The sequence below is a fragment of the Pongo abelii genome, chromosome 4, assembly GCF_028885655.2.
Source record: "Pongo abelii isolate AG06213 chromosome 4, NHGRI_mPonAbe1-v2.0_pri, whole genome shotgun sequence".
Classification (NCBI taxonomy): Eukaryota; Metazoa; Chordata; class Mammalia; order Primates; family Hominidae; genus Pongo; species Pongo abelii.
Window position 1 is genome coordinate 11,825,779 of NC_071989.2, and position 27,129 is coordinate 11,852,907.

Sequence of the window (27,129 nt, forward strand, 5' to 3'; positions counted from 1 at the left end):
CTAGGACACAAATATGATGCTGAGAAAAGAGTTAAGGATTTTTATCACTGAAGATAGGTTGAGTTATGCTGCAGTAAAAACAACCTAAAAATCTCAGCAGCTTGAGTCAACATAAGTTTAAAGAGAACAAATTCTGCAGTGCCTTCCCACTGTGTCTATAAACTCAGCTACATAACTCATCAGGGGAAGCAGGACACAAGCAAAGGCTTGGAAAGCACTCAGGCAGTTGGGTTTGTCCTCTTCCTCATGCCTCAACCATCGCTCTGAGAAAATGCCAAGTCTACTGCAGGAAGAAACACAGTGCACAGAACCAGGGGGTCCAGTTGCTCCAGATCACATCTAGTTGAAACCTAGAGACATACAGGCAAAATCAGCAGAATGGAGCTGACCACCCCAGTCCTGTGAGCAAAAAAATGCTTCTTGTGTACCACGAGGGTTTGTGGTTGTTTGTTACATAGCATACTCATGGCAAGGCACAGCTGATACAGCTATCAAGGTCCCAGTATCTGATTTTAGCTCCCAGTTTATTTTTCTGTTGTGATGAACACTGTTTAATTCAGTTTCAAGTCCACACGTACATGTTAGTTTTCTCAATCTATTGCCCTATAGTTACATGGAATACATGAAGGAGGTGCTCAGACAGTTCTTGTTTTATTGTATTTCCCGCCAAAAAGATGTCACATGTTCATATTCGTTATTCCCCTTGATCAGCTCTGCTTCTCTTTTTCCACAACAATTAGTGCTTCTATCCACAATTACTACTGTCCCTCTTCTCTTTCTCCTTCTACCCAGAATTGCAAAGACAATTACAAGTCACTGACTCCAAGCCACTCTCCAGGACAAGGATTGCTACACTGGATCCTAGGGTGGAAATCTCAGGAGAATCTTTTCTGGCTATCTGCTAATCCCTTCATATCTGGAGGGCTTCCCCTGGGTACTCTTCAAAAACACAGAGGTTGTTAGCATGGTTTAGCTCTCTACGCAGAGACTGAGCTCCGCTTTGACTGCGATGCTTTCTTCCATTTCTCCTTGCTCTAATCTCTGCAGGTACAAACCAACCCTGACACCCTGGACCCCAAACTGGGTCAAAGAGCCAAGATTCCTACTTAATTTGGAGGACAGACTTAGCACCTGATCATGTCAACTCTTAACCAACATCCGCAATACTCAGATGCTTTAGTGTTACTCCCAAAACATGACAATGGGAGAATACTAACACAGAAAATTTGTAGGATGAAGCATTCAGGGATCACAAGGCAAATTCCTATAGGATGAGGCAGGTAACACACATGAATGCAGTGGGCTGGCTGGGTTAAGAGTTGGGTAGAGTCTGCAGGTTCCATCCAAATAGGCTAAGAGCTACTCAACTGAAGTCAATTCATTCCAAGAAGAATCGTGTTTCAATTTTTCAAATTTTCAAAAGAAATTAAAAATATATAGTTGGCAATTAATTTTTAAAAATTTATATTGTCCCAATGAAACATATATCCAGTTTACAGATATATGTTTATACATGCTATCAGGAGATAGCAACCACCATGGAGGTTTGATCTATTTGGTGGATTATTCCAGCAGGAAAACAGTGTTCTTACAGTCAGGATACATGCATGGTACCTGAATCATGTTGTTTACTGGAAGCAAGAGGGTCTTGCCTTGCCTTTACCTGGGTTTTGCAGTCAGAATGGAACACAGAGAGTAGGGCCACACAGGCAAATCTCCATTGCTGCTGTAGAGTTACACCTTCTGCCAACAGCAAGTATAATATGCAAAAGATCTTAACTTTCTTTCTAACATTTATTCAGCAAATGCTGTGTTCAAGGTACTTCTTTAGTTATTGCAGGATTTAGAGTGGAATAAAATATTGTCTCTGCCCTCAGGGAGTAGACAATTTCACAAGATTACTGTATTTAGTAAATAAACATGACTTTCAGTCTTCTGGGTCTCATAGAACGGATTTTTAAAAAGGGTGAATTTGAATTACTTATCTGGATATCTTGTATATCTGCCAAAGAATTAGATTTTGGAATAAAGATACAAAATATAATTTGATCAGACCCCCACATCTCTGATCAGAATCAATTAGTAACTAAAATAGTTAAGAAGGTGCAAAGAAATATTATCCTGGAGGAAGAAAATTAAAAGAATTATCTTTTTCTGAGGGATTCTCAAAGAATCTTAAACAAGCATATAGAGTGTCTTAACAATACGTGTGCTGGAATCCTCATCTCAAAGCATCCTACAATTTTTTTCATCTCTCATTCAGACGATAGGGAAAAAGAAAGGAAATGATTTTTCATAAAAAATGTGAACATGCTGTTTTAACAGCAATGGCTAGAAGACCAGATGTAGTCAAACTTACTTGAAATTAATTATCTAAGAAGCCTCAATAGTGCTCATCCCATCAATCTTGTTCGGGCCTGACCTCGGAGGACTACCTGCAAAGGTGTGAAGACAGCTCAGACTTCAGAACAATCCAATGCATGGCCTTGGCTGACATTCACTACAGGAAGACTAATTAAGAAGACTTCTCAGAATACAGATGCCTACCTAATGAGAGCTGAAGTAATAGATACCATTTTTCACTTCGGTCAAGAAACAGATGACAGAGAGTAACAGATGGTTCACTTTAACAGAGGCCTGATGAAAATATGAATGAGTGCCTCTCAGTTGCTACCTGGTAGAGTGTTGCAAGCACCTCAGTTACAGAGACGGATCCTGAATCCAAGACCTTAGCAACAGGGATATAGTTCAAGTTCCAGTTTCCAGAGGATGTTCTAGCAAACATTAGTCGAGGCTACTTAGGTTTGGAATGGACTGTGTTGGTCCCGGAGGGCTCCTTGAATGGATGCATCCTAACCTTTAACCCACAATAAGAGAAAGGTACTTAAGCCCACCTCTAAATGAATTTGTCTTCAGCTTGTTCCTTTGGAGGCCCTATGTCCAGCCCAATTATGATATAGCTGTCACAGTTTAGTTGTGGCTCAGAGTTAGGAAAAAGGAAAAAGTTGCCTACATAAAGCATATTTACTTGGCTCCCTTCCCTGAAACCCACTGCAATGGAGGAAAACAACATAATCACATGTAATAAAAACAGAAAATATCTACAACACAAATGCAAACCTAGTGAAACTAAACTAAGGACACACAAAGCCAGTGTGTTTCTCTCCAGAGCTCAAGCAGAAGGCAGATTTTGCTAGAATTAAATGAGAGACTCTTGAGCATCTCAGCTCAAAATGATTCATTTTCTGACAATTAAATTAGGGAAACTGTCTGAAGATAAATCCAGAAGGGAAAGAAAAAATAGCCACAAGCTTTTGAAGAGCTGACATCTGTCAATGGTGCAGGCATAAATCATCTCCAAATAGCCAACCAAATGCCTGAACAGGACAAATACCACATTGACCTTCTGCCAGGATGATCAGCTTCTCTGCCCAAAGATGTGTCTCCAACCGAAAGGATGCTACACATTGTGTATGGAGAAACAGAATGTGTCTGAGCACTACGCCAGCCAGAATTCTTCCCCCACCCAACTCCATTCCTGAGCAAATCATGGGCCACACTTGAGAATAATTATTAGAAAGAGAAAAAGCTAACGTAATATAAGTGGAAAAAGCAAAAGGCAGATGACAGAAATAATTCAATAAACTGCAAAACAGTATATACAGCCAGATCCCTTATATGAAAATATATGTATATGTGGGCATATAAATAAAATAATACCTGGGATGAGACATCTGAAAATGTAAATAGTATATATCTGAGTAGTGAGAGAGGGGTTAATGTGATGCTTCTACTCTTTGCTTTATTCATATAGGAACATTTTAATTCTCTTCAAATATAATTTTGAAAAAAGAGCTGAGTTGAGCTTAGCCTCTGAAGAGAGTGAACATCCCTTCAGGGAAGTGGTATAATGCTGTCAGACTTGAACCTTGATCCTTTTTCTTCTACCCCTTTTATCTTCCCCTTGACTCCATGGTGAACCACTTTAGAGTGTCCACACCTTTATGCAGTCCTCCACATCTTGAGTGTGGATAGGACCCATGACTTGCTCCTAATCAAAAGAATATAGCACAGTGATGGGATGTCATACCTATGATTACACTCCATTATATACACATGCATTACGTGAGACTTTGTCTTGGGAACAGACTCACTCTAGAGACTCCCCTGGCTAGCTAGAGGAAGTAGCAGCTGTACTGGGAAATTCCACATGGTGAGGAATTATGTGTAATCTTTAAGGACCACAGGTAGCCTCTAAGAACTGAGAGTCGCTTCCAGCCTTGAGCCAGACAGTATCCCAGGCCCTCACACCTGGAGGTCTGAACAAATTCTGTCAACAGCCTGAGTGAACTTGGAAGCAGGTTCTTTTCCAGCAGAGCCTTCAACAAAACCCAACCCAGCCAACCCTTGATTACAGCTGTGTGAGGTTCTGAGGAGGGGGCCCAGCTAGTCTGTGCCTGGACATCTGACTCGCAGAAACTGAACTCATAAAAGTGTGCTTTTTTAGGCCAAAGACAAAACAAAAGCAAAACTCTGAAACCATTTCCATTGGTGTGATCACTGAATCAAGGTGGTGTAAAATATGGGCCGAGCAAGGGACAGGGATGAGGCCTTCTCAACACCCGTGCTTTCCAAATATTTTTTGAAAGTCAAGTTTATTGGGGGAAATCTTACAGTCAGTAAGATTTACCCTTCTTAGGTATAAAGTTTAACATGTTTTGGCGAATATACACAGGCAGGCAAGCACCACCAAATCAAGATACAGAGTGCGTCATCACACTAAAGAGTACTCTCTTTCCCTTAGTTGTCAGCCACCTGCCCTGGCCTGCAGGCATCCACTGATAGGATTGTCTACAGTTATGTCTTTTTGTGAATATCACATCAGTAGAATCATACATAGCCTCTTGTGTCAGTCTCCCTTCACTTAACATAGTGTTTCTGAGATTTGCACAAATTGTTGCATGCATCAGTAATTAGGTTTTTTTGATGATGAACTTTCCTACCAGGAAAGCTAATAAGAAAGTGAGGCCAGGCGCGGTGGCTCACGCCTGTAATCCCAGTACTTTGGGAGGCCGAGGTGGGCAGATCACGAGGTCAGGAGATCAAGAGCATCCTGGCTAACACAGTGAAACCCCATCTCTACTAAAAAATACAAAAAATTAGCCGGGCGTGGTGGTGGGCGCCTGTAGTCCCAGCTACTCGGGAGGCTGAGGCAGGAGAATGGCGTGAACCCAGGAAGTGGAGCTGGCAGTGAGCAGAGATCGCGCCACTGCATTCCAGCCTGGGTGACAGAGCAAGACTCCATCTCAAAAAAAAAAAAAAAAAAAAGAAAGTGATAACTAGGTGTCCCACAACTATGGCTTTTGACAAGGTGTGACTGCAGAAACACAGCGCTTCTGAGACTTGCACAAATTGTTATATGTATCAGTAATTAGTTTTTTTTGTTGATGAACTTTCTTACCAGGGAGGCTACTAAAATAAGAAAGTGAAAACTAGGTGTCCCATAGCCATGACTTTTGACAAGGTGTGACTGCAGACACAGAGCCAGTCTGCCAGTCCCATCCTCCTCTCATGCACACAGACCTAATGATTTTTCTACAGAATATACCCGTTGTCTCCATGCAGAGGCCGAACGATGACCTGCATCTCACTTCTGCCTTCTTTTTCTCATGCAAGTAATCCAAGTGGTAAGACCTCAAACAAATTCAGGACCCTAAATGAGAAGGAGTCTGGGAAATATATTTTTACCTTTCCAGCCTCTGTAGTCCAGGAAGATACCACAGGAAAAAACTACAATAGGTGATGAGTGACAGTCCAAAATCCCCAAAACCAGGAACACAGGACATGCAAATGCCACAGTACATACTAAATGCTAAATTTTCAACTATTTTTAGAGTACACCAAAACATAAATAAAAATTGTAATTTTTCTTCCTACTTTAGCTGTTATGAAAATCACTTTTGTAAGCCAATATTTTAGACACACAACAATTTGCGATTACAAAGTCTGTTTAAAAATAAAAGAAGAAAAACTTCAAAAAAGCCTCAAGGTCTTCAAACATCATCACTGCAGACAGCTCTCACTGTATGACTCTAATTAATCTCTTGGAGCCTCCATTTCTACATCTTTAAAGAGACAAAGTTAAATATTTTTAAGAACTTTCCACTCCTAAATTTCTGCATTTTGCTAATTGTAGGACATTAGCTATGATGCTAAGTGGTAACTCACATATATTCAGAAGAAATATATTGATGATTAAAAGTATGTTTTAAAGAAGATTTTTTTTTTTTTTTTTTTGAGATAGGGTCTCACTCTGTCACTCAGGTTGGAGTTCAGTGGTGCGTTCTTGGCTCACTACAACCTCCCTATCCCAGGCTCAAGCAGGCCTCCCACTTCAGCCTCCCAAGTAGCTGGGACTACAGGTGCATGCCACCACACCTGGCTATAAAGATGATTTTTAAAACTTAATAGTTAAATAGATTTATCAATGGTAAAATGTAACAATATCCATTGGAGAGTAATAAATTGTATTTAATTTTTACTATAATATATAATGTGCATCAGTTTGCTAAGGAAAAAAGCAATTAAACATTACCCAAGGGGGCCAAGAAATCTCCTAAAGTAAAAAGCTTTAAGGAAGAAAAGATGAAACCTTTCTTTAAGGGTTTAATCATGGTTCTCTCTAGATATTGGAGAGATCTGAGTAGTGCTAAAAATTATAATAACACTAGTAATAAGTCTTTTATTTACAGGATACTAATCTGCTAGGATGTATCCATTTGTACAACCTGAATAACAATGTATAAAATATACAAGTTTATTTTTCTTGCTTGGCGAGTCTGGGATTGTCTAGGGCGGGCCTTCTGCAGTGTGGCTCAAGTATGATGAAGATACAGGCTCCATCATTCCGGATGCTTCCCCATCCTGGGAGTGTTGTTTGTCAACTCAGGGCCATGAGCTCTGTGGCAGTTCCAGGCATCAGGCCATATTTAAGGCAGGGAAAGCACCACAAAGTCAAGATACAGAATGTTTCATCACCCTGAAGAGTAACCTTCTTCCCTTTGTTGTCAGCCCCCTCCCCTGACCTGCAGGCATCCACTGATGGGATCTGTCTACAGTTATGTCTTTGTGAATATCATATAAGTAGAATCATACATAGCCTCTTGTGTATATCTCCTTTCACCTAACATAGTGCCTTTGAGATTTGCACAAATTGTCGCATGCATCAGTAGTTAGTTTTTTGTTTATGAACTTTCTTACCAGGGAAGCTACTATGATAACAAAGTGAAAACTAGGTATCCTATAAGATTGAAGAATGGCAGTGCATCGACTGTTCCCAAGAGAGCAAGAACTGTTTCAAAAAACACAGTAGGTTTCTGCTTTTATGTGTCAGAGCTATGCCTATGACACACCCGGCTACTGAGAAGGCTGGGAAGATAAAATCAGCTTTCCCACTTTTACAGCAGAAGCCAGAAAAGGAGAAGGCAGTTTCACTCCGCCAATGGGCAGTATCTGGCCAAGATTTACAAGATGAAAGTCTTTCATAGCTGCTATTCTTTAGGAACATTACCAGCTAGAGTTAACTCCAGGCCCAGCTACATAGCAGTGTGAATGATCTCTCATTCAATGACGGTTGACTCTAGAAAAACTCTCAAATATACTGTGACATGGGTGTGTTTGCTCAAATAATTTAATCATGGAAAAGCATCTCTTCTTGGATCTGTTAAAGCACTTGTCAAAATGTCAGATAAAAGAAGATGATGAACTAAACTGTATTATAAAATTGTGTACAATAATCCCAAACACTTAGAGTTATTTTTTTCTGCTTGCTAAGAATACAGCATGACCTGCAAAAACAACATAAAAAGTTAACAATTCTACAGAAAGCAATAAGAGCAGTGCAGAGAGAATTGCTTCCATCATTTGAAAAACGGTAGATAAAGTATTGAGAAGCCTTAAAACAAATGCAAATGATGCTGTCAGTAAGTACAAGGTTGGACTCCTTTTACTGAGGAGAGATTTTGTACAGAACATTTCTTTAATATTAAACTAATGTTTTCTTAACTAAATTATCGTATACTGAAATTGTCCTTTAAGCACATTTTAAGAACAGAAATCATGTTCATTTAATAAAATTAAGAAAAGATATTACAAAAAAGCGTATTTGTACATTAATAGTGTAATAGTTATTTAGAAAAATGCCTTTGGTGTTCCACTTAAGATCCATGAATGACATGTATTCTGTGATACATGGAATATAAAAATATTTTTATTATAAGAGATTAACTTAAACCCACAGAGACATTTCAATGTACTGAGGGAGAGGAGACCGCAGATAACTCTAATACCTGTTAGAGATGACTATGCATCCCAAGAGAAGGGCAGGCAAAGGAAAGATGACTGTTCCTTCCTCGGCTTTCAGGAGCCAAGAACAATTTATTTGGATTTTGACCTGCTTCCCTTTGTCTCCATTTCCTAAATCAGGTGATGGTTTAAGGAACCCTTCAGTCCGGCTGGGTGCTGTGGCTCACGACTGTAATCCCAGCACTTTGGGAGGCTGAGGTGGGTGGATCACGAGGTCAAGAGATCAAGATCATCCTGGCCAACATGGTGAAATCTGTCTCTATTAAAAATACAAAAATTAGCTGGGCATGGTGGCATGCGCCTGTACTCTCAGCTACTCGGGAGGCTGAGGCAGGAGAATGGCGTGAACCTGGGAGGTGGAGGTTGCAGTGAGTTGAGATCACACCACTGCACTCCAGCCTGGGCCAAAGGCAAGACTCCATCTCAAAAAAAAAAAAAAAAAAAACAGACAAAAAGAAAGAAAACTGACCTCACAGCAAAAACAGCTTGAAGAATGTCTACATTTTCTCCTTTGTTGGCCTATTAGCAGAAATCCTTGAAGGTAGATCTAGGAAACAGGAACTGATGAAAAACAAACACGAACTTTAACCCTATATGTCTATTTTTTCCTTAAATGCCTCAGCCTGCTGCCTTCACAGCAGTTACAGCTGAAGGTCCAGGCAGTGTACCACTACAGTGGCATTTTCAATGGAAGGGAGGTTAGGGTTGAGTTTGCTATGTGCATCAAAGCTTTTGCTACATTTCTCTTTTATTTTTTGTCATAGCAAAACAAAATACCATGCAATCTGATCCTTTGCCTATTCAGTTTAAACATAAGAAAAACAAGTTTTAAACCCTTGTCACTCCACATCATTTGTACAGATAATACATTTAATTTCCTTCCAATGTGTTTCTTATTGACTTCAATTATCAAAGGGAAATCACTGAGATTCCCATTCTTCTTACCAATGATTGGCCTAATTTTTTTTTTTTCTTTTTGAGAGGAAGTCTCATTCTGTCGCCCAGGCTGGCATGATCTTGGCTCACTGCAACCTCTGCCTCCTGGGTTCAAGTGATTCTCCTGCCTCAGTCTCCAGAGTAGCTGGGATTACAGGCATGTGCCACCACGCCAGGCTAATTTTTAGCAGAGACGGGGTTTCACCATGTCGGCCGGGCCAGCTGGTCTTGGAACTCCTGACCTCAGGTGATGCGCCCGCCTTTGCCTCCCAAAGTGCTAGAATTACAGGCATGAGCCACTGCGCCGGGCCGACTGGCCTAATTTGATAGCATTTTTTTATATATATTTAATCGGCATAGTCCTAATTTTAACATGTAGGGCATGCTCATTGCATGCCACTTACATATAGAAATGTACATTCAGGTTTCACTATTGTCTTTTATATAAAAAAAATCAAGCAGATATTCTTATGCTAATGTCACACAAAAGTAATAGCTAATGGTTATTTTGTTATTACTACATGTTATGCACTGTTTTAAGCTCTTTAGATATATTAACTTTGAAATTCTTATAATTCTGTGAGATAAATACTATTATTAACTTTAACAGATAAAACTGAAGCACAGAGAGGTTAAATAATGTAACAAAATATATTTACAACACTCCTGGTTACTGTTAAAATGAAGTATAGTTTTGTCTATGGATAACATTCACATCTTGATCATTCATACTTTGCCACATACTAGCCACACAGCCTTAAGTATGCTAACTTATCTCATTAAGCCTCAGTTTCCTCATCTTTCAGATGGGCATAGGAATTGTATATGATTCTGGTAGGTGGGCAGATTATAAGATAATGTGTGTGAGGTATGGTGCCTGGATCACAGTAAGTCCTCAATGATAATTAGTTAACATTATTATTAGTAGGAGTTCAAACAGTGACTTCTAGTCTTGGATTGGGAGTTTATAATTTGTGTAATGTTGGATAAAAGACTTAAGATCTTTGCTTTCCCAATTTCTTTGCCTGTGGAGTGAGAACTAAATGTCCCCAGCCAGCTCCATCATGTAGCACAAGGTCAAATCAAACAATGTTTGCAGAAGCTGTCGGTAAACTGTAAAGAACTAGACACATACAAACTACTTCTTCTATTAAATCAACAGGGAGAAAAAGGCTTTGACCTTTTATTCCACAATGACTACTTCCAAAAGTTTCAGGGTCTCTGAGCTAACACAGATAAATGCTTTCATTGCATTTTTTTTAATGGCAAAGTGGTAGCTGATTTTTAAAGAGTTTTCAGAAATATTTTCAACAAAGTACCTCTCAGCAACTTTCTTAGGATACAGACCTGTCTCTCTGAAGTTTTACAGTCCTTGCTTCCGGAATTATGGATGAAATGTAGTATTCCTACTAACAACACTGATACATCAAGAAAATGCTGAAATGTTTGTACTGTTCTGTTCTTTATTCAATAAAGGGCATACAGCAGTGTTAAAATAAAAATAATTTTATAAAGAAAATTTAAATAGAAATATTAAAGTACTTGTAAAGTTCAAACTCTAAATTCTCTTATTTGAAACTCATTTTTTCCAATGATGCTAATTCAATAGGTATAATTTAAATAATATTTTTATAAATTGGTGGTCACAAGGATTGTTTTTGGACATTAAAAGAAGATGGTAAAATAAAAGAGTCATTCATCCTAGAAATCAGAGTTTAGTAACTTCCCACAGTTAGCAAACTTAATAGCTTAAAATGAGTTTAAAATAGAATCAAATATACTAGTTGGAGAAGATGAGTTTCTACAAGACTATTTTTTGATTAAGTATATGCCATAGTGAAAATGGGGAAATGATACTGAACAGCAGCACACGAAAGCAGAGGTATTTTTTGATAATATAGTCATTCATAGTATCCTAGGGGTCAAGCCTAAAGATAAATAAAATAAAGTTCCAGCCACATTCCTGCAAAAATGGTATGTACACAGTGCTGCAAAATGGGGAGGAGAAAGAAATGAGAACATAGGATATTCCTCTCCTTATGAAAAATTATATTGACTATGATCAGACAGAAATAGTAAATACAGTCAGCAATTTATTTCTTATTTTAGGATGAGAGAAATCAATGTGAACGGGTGATTTCACAAATAACATTTGTTTTTGTTGTTAATATTACTATTATTAGAAGGGCTGAATTTAAAAACTACTCTTTGTGGAGACAATTAGCACCTACCTATATTAGAAATACAATATATAGGCCAGGTGCAGTGGCTCAGGCGTATAATCCCAGCACTTTGGGAGGCCGAGGCAGGAGGATCACGAGGTCAGGAGTTTGAGACCAGCCTGACCAACATGGTGAAACCCCGTCTCCACTAAAAATACAACAATTAGCTGGGCATGGTGGTGTGTGCCTATAAGCCCAGCTACTCAGGAGGTTGAGGCTGGAGACTCGCTTGAGCCCAGGAGGCAGAGGCTGCAGTGAGCCAAGATTGCTCTGCATCACTGCACTCCAGTCTGGGTGACAGAGCGAGACTCCATCTCAAAAAAAAAAAAACCCAAAACAAACAAAAAATACTATATATATATATATAAAGGACAGTTTTTCTCCTATTCTCATTATGAGGATAAGACTTCTGCAACAACCTGGATATCATTAGAATATCTAAATATCAGCTCCATTTCAATACAGACAAATAAAATGTAACACAGAGCCTTAATTCTGCAAATTTCTTAGGGTACAAATTGCAATGAAATATGTGATGGATTTGAAGACTAAAATAAATGGTTTGAAACATTCATTAACACAATCTAAACTTGCCATCTTTAGTGATCAAGGCTTCTGGACCTACTGTTCACCTGGAAGTGTGGCATAGGACACTGGGGACAGCAGCAGAGGGGGACTCTGAGGACTCCATTCAAGTATGGCAGGTCCCTAACAAGACTGTAGCCTCGACAACAAGTTCAATATTAGTTTAACTGTAAATTACATTCTATATTTAACTTTGTTACACGGGGAGTATATGTTTGCTATGAGTGATGGCTTAATTTATTTTTAAAGAGAAAGTGAAAGATATTTCTTGTGATTGTATCTGAAACATAGTGAATGAATTTGATGGAAGGAGTGCTCCTGTGGAGCTAAAATTGGTAGAAAATGAAAAAAGGGAAACCCCATCAGAAAGTGACTGGAGTCGGCCTTCCAGACAGAAAAACAAACGTCTCAACAAATCTTTAAATGTTTTTATTTTCCTAAGGATAATGACAATTTTTTTTATGACCAGCTCCATATTTTTCTAAAGATTACTGCATGAATTTCTCTCTTCCTCTCTTAATACCTTACTCTGGTAAAGTTACAGAGCATTACACTGGTTGCCTTGATCTTTTACTTCATTTATATGCATTTACAGATTAGCAGAGAAGCAAGCTCACTTAAAAGGTAGGAAAGTTTAGGTTTGAATGCCATTCTCACATTTAATAGTCTGTGACCCAGAATAGGTTGTGAGATCTCTCTTAGCATCATCTTCATTTTAACTTGGGGATGATACAATCTTCCTCATATGTAAATTATAAGAATTTAGGGGGCCTGGCGCAGTAGTTCACACCTGTAATCCCAGCATTTTGGGAGGCCGAGGCAGGCGGATCACGAGATCAGGAGATGGAGACCCTCCTGGCTAACACAGTGAAACCCCGTCTCTACTAAAAATACAAAAAAAATTAGCCGGGCGTGGTGGCGGGTGCCTGTAGTCCCAGCTACTCGGGAGGCTGAGGCAGGAGAATGGCGTGAACCCGGGAGGCAAACGGAGCTTGCAGTGAGCCGAGATCGCACCACTGCACTCCAGCCTAGGTGACAGAGCGAGATTCCGTCTCAAAAAAAAAAGAAAGAAATCAGGAAGGTAAAGAATGAAAATGTATGTGTATTGCGATACACTATTATTAGCTATTATGTTTATGATTATCATTAAGAGAAACAATAATACTTATGTAAAAATAAAATACCTTAAGCTTTTGAGAGATAGGGTTTCTGTCTTAGAGTGAATTTTTCTTCATGGCCCTAAGTTACCAGGCAGAGTGACTGGGGAAAATAAATGCCCCAATTTAATATCCAATACTCTCTGGACAAGTTTAGTTCCACAGCCAGAGCAGATGTGAATGATACTATCAAGCATGAACTCCTCATTCACTCATTTTTACACAAGAATATCACAAGAGACTGCCAATGCTTTATTGAAATCACGAAGCATTACATCTTCAGGTTGTCGCTGCTTTATCTGTATGGTAATCTGTTAGGGTAAAAAAATAAAGGAAAACACACAAACAAAAAACAAGGCAGTTTGTAACCATCCCTTCTTAGTGAATCCAGACGGGCATATTCTGACGAATTTTTCAATGTATTCTCCAGTAGTTGACTTAACTGTTAACTCCAAAACCTCCTGTTAGTCAAGCCTTTTTAAGAAAGGAAAAGATCCTTTAACCATCTCCAGAAAGTGGTCCAAATAACAGATACATGTGACAAGTACATTTACCCTTCCTACTCTTTTCTGGGAATTCAGTTCTAGGAGGCTTGCCAGGAGTCAATATTCTGGAATGCTTCAATTCATGCATAGCTTCTTAAAGGCATCTTATAAATGTCTTAAGATAGAAATGGAAATGTTATGGGCCTCCCTATAAAGAGATTACCCATCCAAGTGCCAAATACATGATTTAGTTAGAATGCATTTGGTTGTGACAGAGGGTCAATGTGAGTTAGTTTAAGCAAAAAAAAAAAATGAAAACGACAAAAAACAAAATCAAACAACAAAAAATAATTTATTGGAAGAATACTGGGATCTCTCACTGAATCCAAAAAGTTGAACAACCAAGCATTCTAGCTTTCTTTACAGGGCAGAAAACAAGGCCTCCAATTATCCAAACTCTCTATCATAGACAAGCAGACTTCGTTCAATACATAATAATGCTGGGATGAAAGGACTCAGAAAAATGCACTGATGTGTCCACATCTGTTCAAGTAACCACTCTGGGGCCACCAATCCTCTACGACCAGCATGAGCATGGGGTATCTGGACTATCCACAGAGTGAGCAATTAGGGCTTGGGGTTTCCCATAGTAACTTCCGGATTCCTTTATACCAGGTCTGATGTGATATTACATCGTTATCAAGTCGTAACGTTTCTTGAAAAATGTAAACCCAACAACAAAAAGAGTAGCAATTTAGTTATACACTTAACTAAATAGTTTAAATAATAAAATAATTGAGGGACGTTAACAAAGGATAAATGTAATTTCTCATTCATTTATTTATGTGTATGTTATCAAAAAGGTCAAATTCAAGCATGTGTCCAGATAGCATTACCATGAATAAGAGAGATTATTTACTTTGGTTAAACTCTTTTAAAATTAAATGTGAGGTATTATTGCAATTGAAATATTCACATCACAGCCTTGCAACCCTTGCATCTACCTAAATATATTAAATTTCATTTACTTATTTTCTCTCTATACAATTTCTAACAGTTGTTATGTATTTAATCATTCATTCATTCATTTAACCTACAATTGAATCCCATCAGTTAAGAAATTGGAAAGTACCAGTCTTTTTATTTACTTATTTATTTGTTTGTTTATTTATTTATTTATGTATGAGATGGAGTCTTGCTCTGTCACCAAGGCTGGAGTGCAGTGGCGCAATCTCAGCTTACCACAACCTCCTCCACCAACGTTCAAGCAATGCTCCTGCCTCAGCCTCCCAAGTAGCTGGGACTACAGGTGTCCACCACCATGCCCAGCTAAATTTTGTGTTTTTTGTTTGTTTTTTTGTATTTTGAGATGGAGTCTCACTCTGTCAACAGGCTGGAGTGTAGTGGCACAGTTTTGGTTCACTGCGACCTCTGCCTCCCGGGTTCAAGGGATTCTCCTGCCTCAGCCTTCTGAGTAGCTGAGACTGCAGGTGTGCATCACAATGCCCAGCTAATTGTTGTATTTTTAGTAAAGACGGGGTTTCGCCATGTTGGCCAGGCTGGTCTCAAACTCCTGACTTCAGGTGATCCACCCACCTCAGCCTCCCAAAGTGCTGGGATTACGGGCATGAGCCACCATGCCCGGCCAAAAGTACTAGTCTTGATACTAGAAATTTTGTTATGAAATAGTGATTTTTTGAAAAGACAGAAAATGAGTTTCACCTTACTCACTGTATTAGTTTGTTCTCACGCTGCTAATGAAGACGTACCTGGCAGGGCACAGTGGCTCACACCTGTAATCCCAGCACTTTGGGAGGCTGAGGCAGGTGGATCACCTGAAGTCAAGACTTTGAGACCAGCCTGGCCAATATGGTGAAGCCCCATTTCTACTGCAAATACAAAAAAAATTAGCCGGGCATTGTGGCAGGCACCTGTAATCCCAGCTACTTGGGAGGCTGAGGTGGGAGAATTGCTAGAACCCTGGGGGCAGAGGTTGCAGTGAGCTGAGATCGTGCCACTGCACTCCAGCCTGGGTGACAGAGCAAGAGACTGTGAAAAAAAAAAAAAAAGATGTGCCTAAGACTGGGTAATTTATAAAGAAAGAGGTTTAATGGACTCACAATTCAGCATGGCTAAGGAGGCCTCACAATCATGGCAGAAGGCAAAGGAGAAGGAAAGTCACATCTTACATGGGGGCAGGCAAAAGAGAGATTGTGCAGGGGAATTCCCGTTTTTAAAGCCATCAGATCTCATGAGACTTATTTACTACCATGGGAACAGCATGGGGGAAACTGCCCCCATGATTCAGTTATCTCCACCTGGCCCCACTCTTGACACCTGGGGATTATTACAATTCAAGGTGAGATTTGGGTGGGGACACAGCCAAACCATATCACTCACTATTAATGCTATCAACACCTTCTTAAATATATTCCAACAATTTAAATAAAATAGACAGCTTTACTGACTTCCATAAAAAGCCCAATGGCAATAAAACATCAGGACTCTTGAAATGAATTTCGCACATTCAATTCAATCTCAGTGGTTAAGTGTGAAATTTATTACTATTGTTACTCATTATCAATTAATAAAATAATTTCAATATTCGTATTTGTAGCTACTATGCAAAGAGCAGCTTTCATATTCCAGGCACTACGACAGGCCCTTTCCATTGAATCCAAAAGAAGGAAGATGTCTCAAAGGGGCACAGGGGCACTTTGCACAGCATAATTCAAATAGTGGCTAACGTTCTTAAGATTTAATGAGGACTACCTAAAGTCTCCTATCCCACCTTTTGTGAGAATTTCAATTGGCCCAAGATTTCTGGAAACCCCAGAACTTCATGTTCTACTGGTCATCTGTGGCTCTGAGCTCCCGCTTCTGTAGGAAATATCTCCTTCTTCATTCAAGTACAATTAACTATTCAATGCGCTGACCGAGATGAGCAACACAACTTGTTCTCTTTGATTTCCCCAAAGCCTCTTGATATCAGACATTGGCAGGTGCTGGGACTTGCAAACACACTTGTGATCCAGAGGATTTTAAGTCACAGCAACAAAAATAACCTGATTATCAAGATTTCTAACACATATGTTTATTTTTTTTTACAAAAATATAAATAAGAAAAGTAAGAGAAAAAATCTACATCTTCTCCCAGAACACTGAAATGTAACATGTTGAAGTGTAATCAAGGAGCTTTGAAACGCCTCCTGCACTCTCTCTCCAGCGTATTTATAGACCATCTCATGTAATAATCTATCAATATGTAAAATTCTGAAAGCTAATTTATTATTATTTTTTTCTCTACCAAATATCCTCTCCTCTCTCCAAATTTCCTTAGTGACTAAAGAAACTCCAGATTCACCATTGGATTTCCTGATTTAATCCCAAGCTTGAGACTGCATATTCTTTACTGCTTAATTGTCTAAGAGAGATGGCAAAGAGTAATTCATCAAGCTGATATCAACTAAGGAGCACAGATTTCCACGGGCATCCTAATAAACTAATATGTGTTTGTAAAATATGTGTTATTATATGCATACATTCCATGACAACACTGAGATCTAACTGTCTTCATTTTATCAGATAATTAAAATCAGTTTCAGAAATGTTACATAACCAAGGCCATTCAGTAAGAAAATGCTGGAGGAATCTGAAGTAAGTCTACTGATTCCAAACGCATCACTTTTTCCATCGTGCAGAATATTAGTCCACACTCCATGGCCACTTATGAGTAAATCCTTAAAACAAGATGGCATACTTCCTCTTCAGAAGCAAGTGTCACGTAGCTTACTCTGTGTCATAGCAGAAGCCATGAAAATTTAACTTATCCTTAAAATAGATTACAGCCCAGTAGTACTGAGTGACTTTCCCCCTAATTAACAAAGATAATCAGATGTCCCACCTCAAGTCCTTACCTAGACTTGTGGTGGAGACAATGGTTTCTAACGCTACATAATAATTTGTCTGTTGTTATAGATACTACATATTTACAAAGTATGGATATCTCAGACCACAGAGGAAAGATTCTTAGCAGGAACAACAACAACAAAACTATATTTAAATGCTGTCAAGATTAAAAAATAATTTGCAATATTTATCCTTAGCGATCAAATGCTAATAAGTAGATTTTACTAACTAACAAGTTATATGTCAGAGTTTAACAGTACCTATGATTTGGAGAAGACCTTAGTTCATTTAGTTAAATATTCTCTCTAATTTAAGTCCCTCACAGATATTCACTCAGATTCTCCTTGCTTAATTCTAACATCTAGGACTTCACTACTTCTCTCTTTGAATTTGTGGGTAGCTCTGACACATATATATATATATATATATATATATATATATATACACAGACACACACACACACACACATATACCACAGTTCCTTTCCAACTTTTTTCATATCCTAGTATCCCATGTTTCATATCGTAGTTAGAAAAGGATAATATATTTTGAGCACGCTGTGCAAGGCAATGGATGAAGCCAGTGCAAAGAGCTTACCCAGCCACACCCCAGGCTAAAAAGAATTGCATTGCAGCACATTTACTGACAAGCGATGGTACATCTCTGTGCTGCCACCCACTGGTCAAAAGGTCTGTCATTGATTACTGTTTCTCAGTGAATTTCCCGAAGAGACAGCAGGAACCGGCCGTACTTGAGAGTACTTCCCTAAATTTGTCATTTGCTGGCATCTTTCAGAACATTTTTTCCATTAAAAAAAAGTCTGCCTTATGAACACATCCCCGAGGCAGATCTGCAGTGAAACTTGCCATTGTCACTAGCAATGTAAACCCCAAAACTATTTGTTCCTTCCAAATATATGGGGGGCTACCTAAGTCTTTGAGTTATTCCTTTCAGGCTTAAAGTTGCTCAAGTTTGTAACTGAGATTCATATCTGACATAAGACTGACACCTGCCTCTCCTAAATTTTGACCTTTATCCTAATGCTCTTCTCAGTTGTACAACAGTTATTGAACAAAAGTTTGGTTCTTCTTTTGCATAACCACGTTTGAAGACAGCTCCTGCAGCCCCCCTTCCTGTCTCACCCGACCACCCACAGTTTGCAAGCCAAACATCATTGGTTTTGCCACCTGCAACACGTGTAACTTGGTTTCTATATTCTTCACAGGCGTGGGTATGTTGCCGCAACTCATGTTTGGGAGCTTATTTTGTCTACTGACTAAATATATTGCTAATATTTTTAAATATAATATTTACATATTTTAAAATGTGTTGTTGTTCTGCCATGGAATTTTTTTGATGTTCTTAAGCTCTGGTCTAGCAGTTCATTTCAGTGTTACCTCAGCTCACTATTCTGCCTATAGTCAAAAAGGTCAGAAAATATAAAGTGTTGGCAAGGATGTGAAGAAATTGTAATCCTCATAAAATACAGAAACAGCCTGGCGGTTCTTCAGAATGTTAACCTAGTGTTGTCATGTGACCCAGCATTTCCACTCCTAGGTTTTTATTACCCAAGGGAAATAAAAACATATGTCCACACAAAGTTGTACACAAATATTCATAGCAACACTATTCCCAATAGACAACAAGTGAACACAACCCAAATGGCCATCAATGAATGACTGCATAAATGAAATGAGGTATATCCATACAATGGAATATTATTTGGCAGTAAAAACTAATGAAATCCTGATGCATGCCACAACATGAATGAAACTTGAAACATTACAATAAGCAAATAAGCAATAGAAGCCCTTTAGAAAAGACCATATATTTATAATTCCATTTACATAAAACAATCAGAATAAGAAAATCTACAGAAGCAGAAAGTGTAATAGTGGTTTCCTGGAGTGACTGTGACTATACCGAAACCACATAAATAAGGGAACAGTATGGTATGTGAGTAAATCTCAATAAGCTGTTTTTTTTAAATTCACCCCGGCCTACATAGAATCATAAGACTTAGAAGTAGAGAAAATGGTCTAACATGACTGATTTTTTTATAAACATGGAAAAAATGAGTGAATTGGTTATCTACTCCTGTGTAACAAACCACCTCAAGATTTACTGACTTGAAACTACAACCACCATCTGCTTTGGTCCTCTATCTCCAAATATCAATGAGGACAGATGGCCTCTGCTTCACACAGCACTAGCTGGGGCTCAGGGCTCCACTGCTGATGGCTCACTGGAAAGGTTGCTAAGTCAGTGTTGGCATCAGCCAGGAGTTCAGATGGTGCTGCGTGCCTGGAGACTGCACACCTGTCCATATGGCCTCTTTACAAGGGTCTTGAGCATGTTCACCTCATGGTGACTGGTTTCTAAGAATGAGCATCTCAGAAGAACCAGGCAAGAGGTCTACTTCCCTGTAGCCCTAGTCACATGCATTCCATTTCCACCATAGTCCTAAGCCTAACTGGAATGAAGAGGAGGAAATATGGAGCTCATTTATCAATGGGAGAGGATCAGATTCTCATCACAAGAAGGATGGGAGACATAGGAAATTGTGATCTAGCACTCTGAAACAAGACAACTTAACCATAGTGAGTTTTAGGCTAAGTTTATTGTCACAATTCCCCTGTTTACTTCGCCTTCCTGCAATCTTTATTTAGGGTCCACATTTCTAACAAAACCACCTATTTACTCACTTCCTGTGTTGATGTAAAAATATATTCATATTTTACATTTTAGTGAAGTAGCTTTCAATAACAGACTGCTTTAAGACACCATTTTCACAAAGAGCTTTCTCCTAAGAAGATGTTGAAAAGTAAACCCTCACATGAGCCAGGGACAAGAATAAGGAATTTGCTATAAGAGTACTTAAGTTTTTCAACACAAATCCTCCTAGCATTTTCTTCTATGAAGATTCTATTTCCCGTAAAATGAAGAGAAGACTGAAATTAATTGTTACACAGTTGCAGGTAAGTATGCTTTTTGTCTTTCTTGGAACCATCTACACAAATGTGCTCAAAAGGAAATGTGCTAAAATAAAAAAGTTCCAACAATAAAAGAACTACTCATATACAACACTGTATAAGTCCATTCTCATGCTGCTATGAAGAAATACCTGAGACTGGGTAATTTATAAAGGAAAGAGGTTTAACTGACTCCCAGTGCCACAGGGCCTGGGAGGCCTCAGGAAACTTACAATCATGGTAGAAGGGGAAGCATACATGTCCTTCTTCACATGGTGGTAGGAAGGAGAAGAATGAGCAAAGGTGGGGGCAGAAAGCCCCTTATAAAACCATCAAATCTGTGAGAACTCACTCACTATCACAAGAACAGCAGGAGGATAGTTGCCTCCATGACTCAATTACCTCCCACCAGGTCCCTCCCATGCCACATGGGGATTAAGGGAACTACAATTTGAGATGAGATTTCGGTGGGGACACAGCCAAACCATATCAAACACATATGACATGCCACCATTAAACATAAAAATAAACAGTAAACACAAAAAATTACTTCAAAATCTGTAATGATTAAAACATTTTAATATGACAACATCAAGAGTTTCATCAAGCACAAATATGTGAAAAATCTCCCAAACACAAAAAGCATACAAAATAAGCACTAAAACAAATAATTGGATTTTTCTGAGACTATGGGGAAGAATATGCTTTCAAACAGCAGTTAAAAATCACTGAAGGAGATTCTCAACAAATATGATAAACTTGGCATAACTGTATACAAACAAAAATAATTAAGTGTATTTGTATGTTTTTTATGTGTAAAGTTGCTGATTCATGTACTAATATGGTAGGTTTTTTTTCTCCTTTTAACTAAAACAAGGCACAGAGTCTAGTTTCAAAAAAAAGACAAAGACACATTTTATTAATGAAGGATATAGTTGAATAAATAAGCCTCATATTAAACTGAAAATGTCTCATTCCACCTGATTAAATGAGTTTAGATTGAGGTCGTTTATAGAAAAAATTGCAATTTGGGGGCCTAAGATTCATCAGTCAATGGGCGCATTCTGAAGCGATATGCAGGCAGCCCAAAAGGAAGATCTACACCCAATACAACCATTAAAACAAGGGAAAAAGCATATGATCAACCTAACACTGGAAATGAGACCCTTGCACCACAAAAATAACTAAGGATTTTTACCACAATTAAGCAACGCATTTACTTTTGTGCTAAAATAAAATGGAAAAAGACAGTAAGTTCATTCCTAAGTCATACTCTCAATACAAATATACTAAACACCTCCTCCATGGCTGGCACTGCTCCAAGAGCTGGTGACACAACAGTAAGGAGGGGAGACAAGGGCACATCCCCATCCAATAAGCTTAGGTGAGAGTTAGAAAAATATTACAGTTATTGGGCCTGGCGTGGTGGCTCACGCCTGTAATTCCAGGACTTTGGGAGGCTGAGGTGGGCAGATCACGAGGTCAGGAGATCGAGACCATCCTGGCTAGCACAGTGAAACCCTGTCTCTACTAAAGATACAAAAAATTAGCCGGGCGTAGTGGCGGGCACCTGTAGTCCCAGCTGCTCGGGAGCTGAGGCAGGAGAATGGTGTGAACCCGGGAGGCGGAGCTTGCAGTGAGCTGAGATCACACCACTGCACTCCAGCCTGGGCGACAGAGCAAGGCTCCATTTCAAAAAAAAAAGGTATTACAGTTATTCAGTTATTAATTTTTACTAGTAGTAAGAGTAATATGTCTATTACTGAAACGTTTCATTTATATTAAATCAGTTGACTATAGTTAACTATTGAAAGGTTTTCAACGTCAGTGAACAAACCAGTAAAGCTCCTAGTACGGTAATTTCTTATCTTGGGTCTCCATAAAGACAGAGCCACCAAATCACTGCAGCATTATTCAAGCCGTGTTCTTGGGGGGCATTCCAGTGGAGGGATGAGGTGTTGTTTTCAATATGAGCAGAGCTCTCAAAAGTCAGAGGATTTACACTCTAGATGATTCATTTTAAGAATAAATTGCCTCTGGCTTTTGACAGGAGGTCTCTATTAGGCAATTTCAGGTCTCTGAACAGTACCTCAAGTGTGTGGTATTATTTAATAAAATAATTTAATAGAAGTGGCTGTTTTGTTAATAGGTGGGCTGGATTCCAAGCTTATCTATTTTGGTGAAGGGTTTCTCCTCTGTTGTGGAGGTGGTGGGCATGGGTGCTGGCCAACAGGGCTACAGTGGTATTTCAAAAGTTCTGAATCAAATAAAAGACTTAAACACCTTTGGTTGATATCCCAGAGTCCTACTTTTCAGAATAGAAGATACAGCAGTGTCAAAACTATATGTGGAATTGTTTGTGATTTCCTATAAAAACTATGGAATAGTTAGACTTTTATGTAATTTTAATTTTTAATTTGAGCATAATTTCTTTATCACTCCAAGATGTGTACCTTGTGAAAATGCACCCCCAAATGACTAAATCTATTGACTTGGGGAATGGAGCTATTTAGCAATGTCTCTCTAGATGTTGAAGATTACCTGTCAAAAGTGATTTTTTTTTTTGCCTTATTGATATTGAGTTGTTCTTTCTCACAGTAATTAGGCAAGTGGCCCAGCTGCTTCCTGAGGCTATGAGTAGAATATGAAAGTCAGAACTTGTCCTTAGTGAAAAAGGAGGATGCTTACCTTCACTTTTCCATGGGAGGCCACAGAGCCAGCTCATTTAGAGCCCAGGACATGAACTTGCACGTGCCTTTTATGATTGCAGCCCAGTGACAGCAACTAGAACATGATCGATGGGCTGCCTCAGGCATGTTTACCTGTGTCACTGATGCATGCTAGAGATAACTCCAGTCCAGGCCACTGATGCCCAGCAACAGAAATTTTCAACTAAAGTAAGAATGTGTCTAACGCACAGTATTCCCTTCCTGTCACATTTTCTCTACAGATACAATTAACTAAAAATAAGGTATAGTAGTTCCTTAAATTATTTGTATTTGGGTTATTAGTGATTCCTTTTAAAAATACATTGTGGATCAAATTAAACATATTGCAGATCAAATTAATGTATAAATTTCCCTATTCTCTTCTCCTAGTTAAATAAGAGACTGGCAGAGAATACTATCTAACTTGACCTTAGCAAAACCTTGGTCACAGAAAAATATTTTTCTTCAGAAAAATATTAGACAACATATTGTAGGCCTATTATTTTATCTAAATGATGAGGTTGTGTAGTGTAGTGGGGGGAAAAAGCACTGAATTTGAAGTAAAACATAAAGTCTCAGTTTCTTGACCATTAAACATACTGAGCAAAATAATCATTAGAGGAAAAATATATGATTTAATTATATATCTGAGGAAATGTTTCACATGTAGATTTTATAGAAATACATGTTTTACAAAAATATGTAAACTAAAGGAGTTTATTGTCTTTTCTTCTTAAAAAACATTTTTATTTTGAGATCCTATTGAACATTGTTTCCTTCCTCTAAAATAATTCCTGTGTTTTTCTTGACTATTCCTACTACATCTGGTTCCATTTCTCTGAAAAAAATAAATATTTTTCCCACGAGCTTCCTCTAGAATATTCTATGGGTTAATTTCTCGCTTTGTGCAAACCCTGCACAGGGCACTGACTATTTTACCCCAGGAGCCCCTGCTTTGTTGGCCTGCCAGTGGCCCTTGTCAGTAATTAATGATGACATATTTTTCAAGCGAATTTTTAAGAGTCTTGAATCTCTTTTTTTCAAACCTTTGCTCCAGGCAGTGTCTGTCAAAGCAGACCCAATGATTAATGTACAAGGAAGTGTGACATGTCACTTTTTTTCATACTGAGAAAACGGAATCAATCTAAGATCAACAAAGGTAAAAATGTGAAATACAATTATATTAAATAATTCACAGTGAATCTATATCACATACTCATTAGAAACATGTTTGAAATAATATTAAATGATATGAAAAAATACTCCTCATAGAAGGTTAAATGTACAAAGAAGAATAAAATATTAATAAAGCAAAATGAAAATTTTGTAGAGATAATCTTATATTCATATAAAAAGTCTGGAAGGAAATCTCCCTAAATATTTGCAGCTACCTTTGTTTGTGGTAAATTTTCAAAAAAAGCCCAATTTATTTATTTTTCCTATCTAATGTTTTAAACTTTTACACAATATGCATGAATTACACCTTTATAGTGGAAAATTCATAAAAATTACTAAAACACCACATTTTACATATTCAGTATGATTTTACATATGAATATTTAACAATGCGTTGTAGTAATAAATATGACAGCAGCATTAGAAGCACTATATTGTCATATTACAAAACCCCACATACTAAAAGCTTGTTTTCTAATCTAGCATATAACACCCTAGTCTCTTTTTTTTCCCCATGATAGCTCCAGTGCTCTGTAAACCCAACAACTAATACTATTAAATAGAACAGAGCATAAAACAATCAAATGAGTTAATTCTTGGAATGGAGTTTGGAATCATCAAAAGGACAGATAGGTATATAAGTGTCCTGAGAAGAGTTACAAACTGAAACTAAGGAAAATATTGTGTTTCGGGGGAAAAGTCAAAATAACTTACAGTAACTAACAGAATACACATAAGAGAGCATCAGGAAGCAGGGGTGGAGAGACAGAGATGATCTATCCAGAGTTCTAGAATTATTCATCCATAACTGGAACTCCCAGCATACATTCCCAAGACTTGAATAAGTAGTTTATGATTCATTTCTCCTTGATTTATAGTTTGATTTATCATTTTCTGATGCACAGGGTTAACAAGTAAACAAATACACTTCAAATGCAGGTGGTCCCATCAATCTCATGCTACCTGAGCATCCCTTTCCTTCATACATGAACTTCATAACTTTACATACACACTCATTTTCTTTCTTTACCCTCCTGGAACTCTAAACATCCCATCTGGTCAATCTATCTACAATCCTTCCATCCTGTACGTATAAAACTCACAAGGCTTTCTCATCCTTGCTCCCCTTCCTTGTTATAAACTATAACATGTGTCATGACCCAGTTCTACGGACTCCTAGCTTGCACCTTTATCTCTCAATTCACAGCTTGAAACAGATGATCACTATTCCTAATACAGCTGAGTTTCTGCAATAAAAATTAAAGGAAATTCATGCTTTTTTTTCATTTCTAATCCACTCTCGCTTGAAACAAGAAATAAAAATTCAGCAATCATGTAATTCTCATTTAAATTTTGATATGTGGAGAAAGTTCAACTGGTAGCACTATGCTATGGATAATTTTTCCCTTCTCTGACTAAACGAATATAAACTTCACTGGTCTTTGTAGGTAATCCTCTATCTTCTTGACCTTTCCTAAGGTGTTATAACTTCTGCTTTTTCTTGGATGATAATTTTGTCATTAATTTCATAAAATGCTTTCCCAAAATACCATCCGAAATTTGATTAATAGTTATAGGTCATTTCCCTAACAACACATTGTGTTATCAGAAATTATTGTTGCACATGATAGTAACACTAATAATGCTGAAAGATTTAAGCAATGATATGTGGCACTGGAAGAAAACTAATTAAGGGAGTATTTTATAATAAACTTCTTCCAAAGAGTATTCTTGTTATATATAGAGGTAAGTTACTTTTGAAATTCTAAATGTAGAAGCTGAATAAAAAGGAAGGCATGCTATCCTCACAAGAGATGATGTAAAAGATCTAGTTTCTTTAGATTTTAAATGAATCTTTTTAAATTCTTCCTTGTGGCTTCATATGACACAACATATATAAAGTACTCAGTGTTGTGGTTTGCCCCATAGTGAAAGCCCAGAAATGTCAGCTGGGCACAGTGGCTCACGCCTGTAATCCCAGCACTTTGGGAGGCCGAGGCGGGTGGGTCATGAGGTCAGGAGTTTGAGACCAGCCCGACCAACATGGTGAAACCTGTCTCTACTGAAAAGAAAAAAAAAAAAAATTAGCCAGGCATGGTGGCACATGCCTGTAATCCCAGCTATTCAGGAGGCTGGGGCAGGAGAATCACTTGAACCTGGGAGGTGGAGGTGGAGGTGGAAGAGGTTATGGTGAGCCAAGATCACGCCACCGCACTCTAGCCTGGGCGACAGAGTGACACTCCATCTCAAAAACAAAACAAAACAAACCCACAGAAATGTCTTACTCTTACTTTCCTATATTTTGTACAATAAGAAAAACAACTAAAAGGAAGAGAATGTCTGTTTTGCTACCTTTGAATCACCAATATCCTAAATAATGGTACTCAAAAAATCCTCTAAAATCAAGAACACAGTTTATGATTGTGGAACTAAAAGAACAACGAAAATTAGTGTAACAATAGAGTATCTGGAGTTACAAATGCTCTCAATTTCAAGTTTATTTTTAGTCTGTAAAAATCATCTGGAATTTGATAATATATTGACTAAAGAGTTTCCTGAAATTTTCATCTATATTTTTTTCTATTTTAAAACTCTTTACATATGGTTGTCTTATA

The 27,129-nt window shown here is 38.1% G+C and overlaps 1 protein-coding gene across 2 annotated transcripts in view; it reads right to left on the bottom strand.

Moving 5' to 3' along the window:
• CTNND2 (catenin delta 2) overlaps positions 1 to 27,129 on the bottom strand; it is a 948,913-nt gene that overhangs the window by 740,548 nt on the left and 181,236 nt on the right. The gene's annotated exons all lie outside the window — the stretch shown is intronic.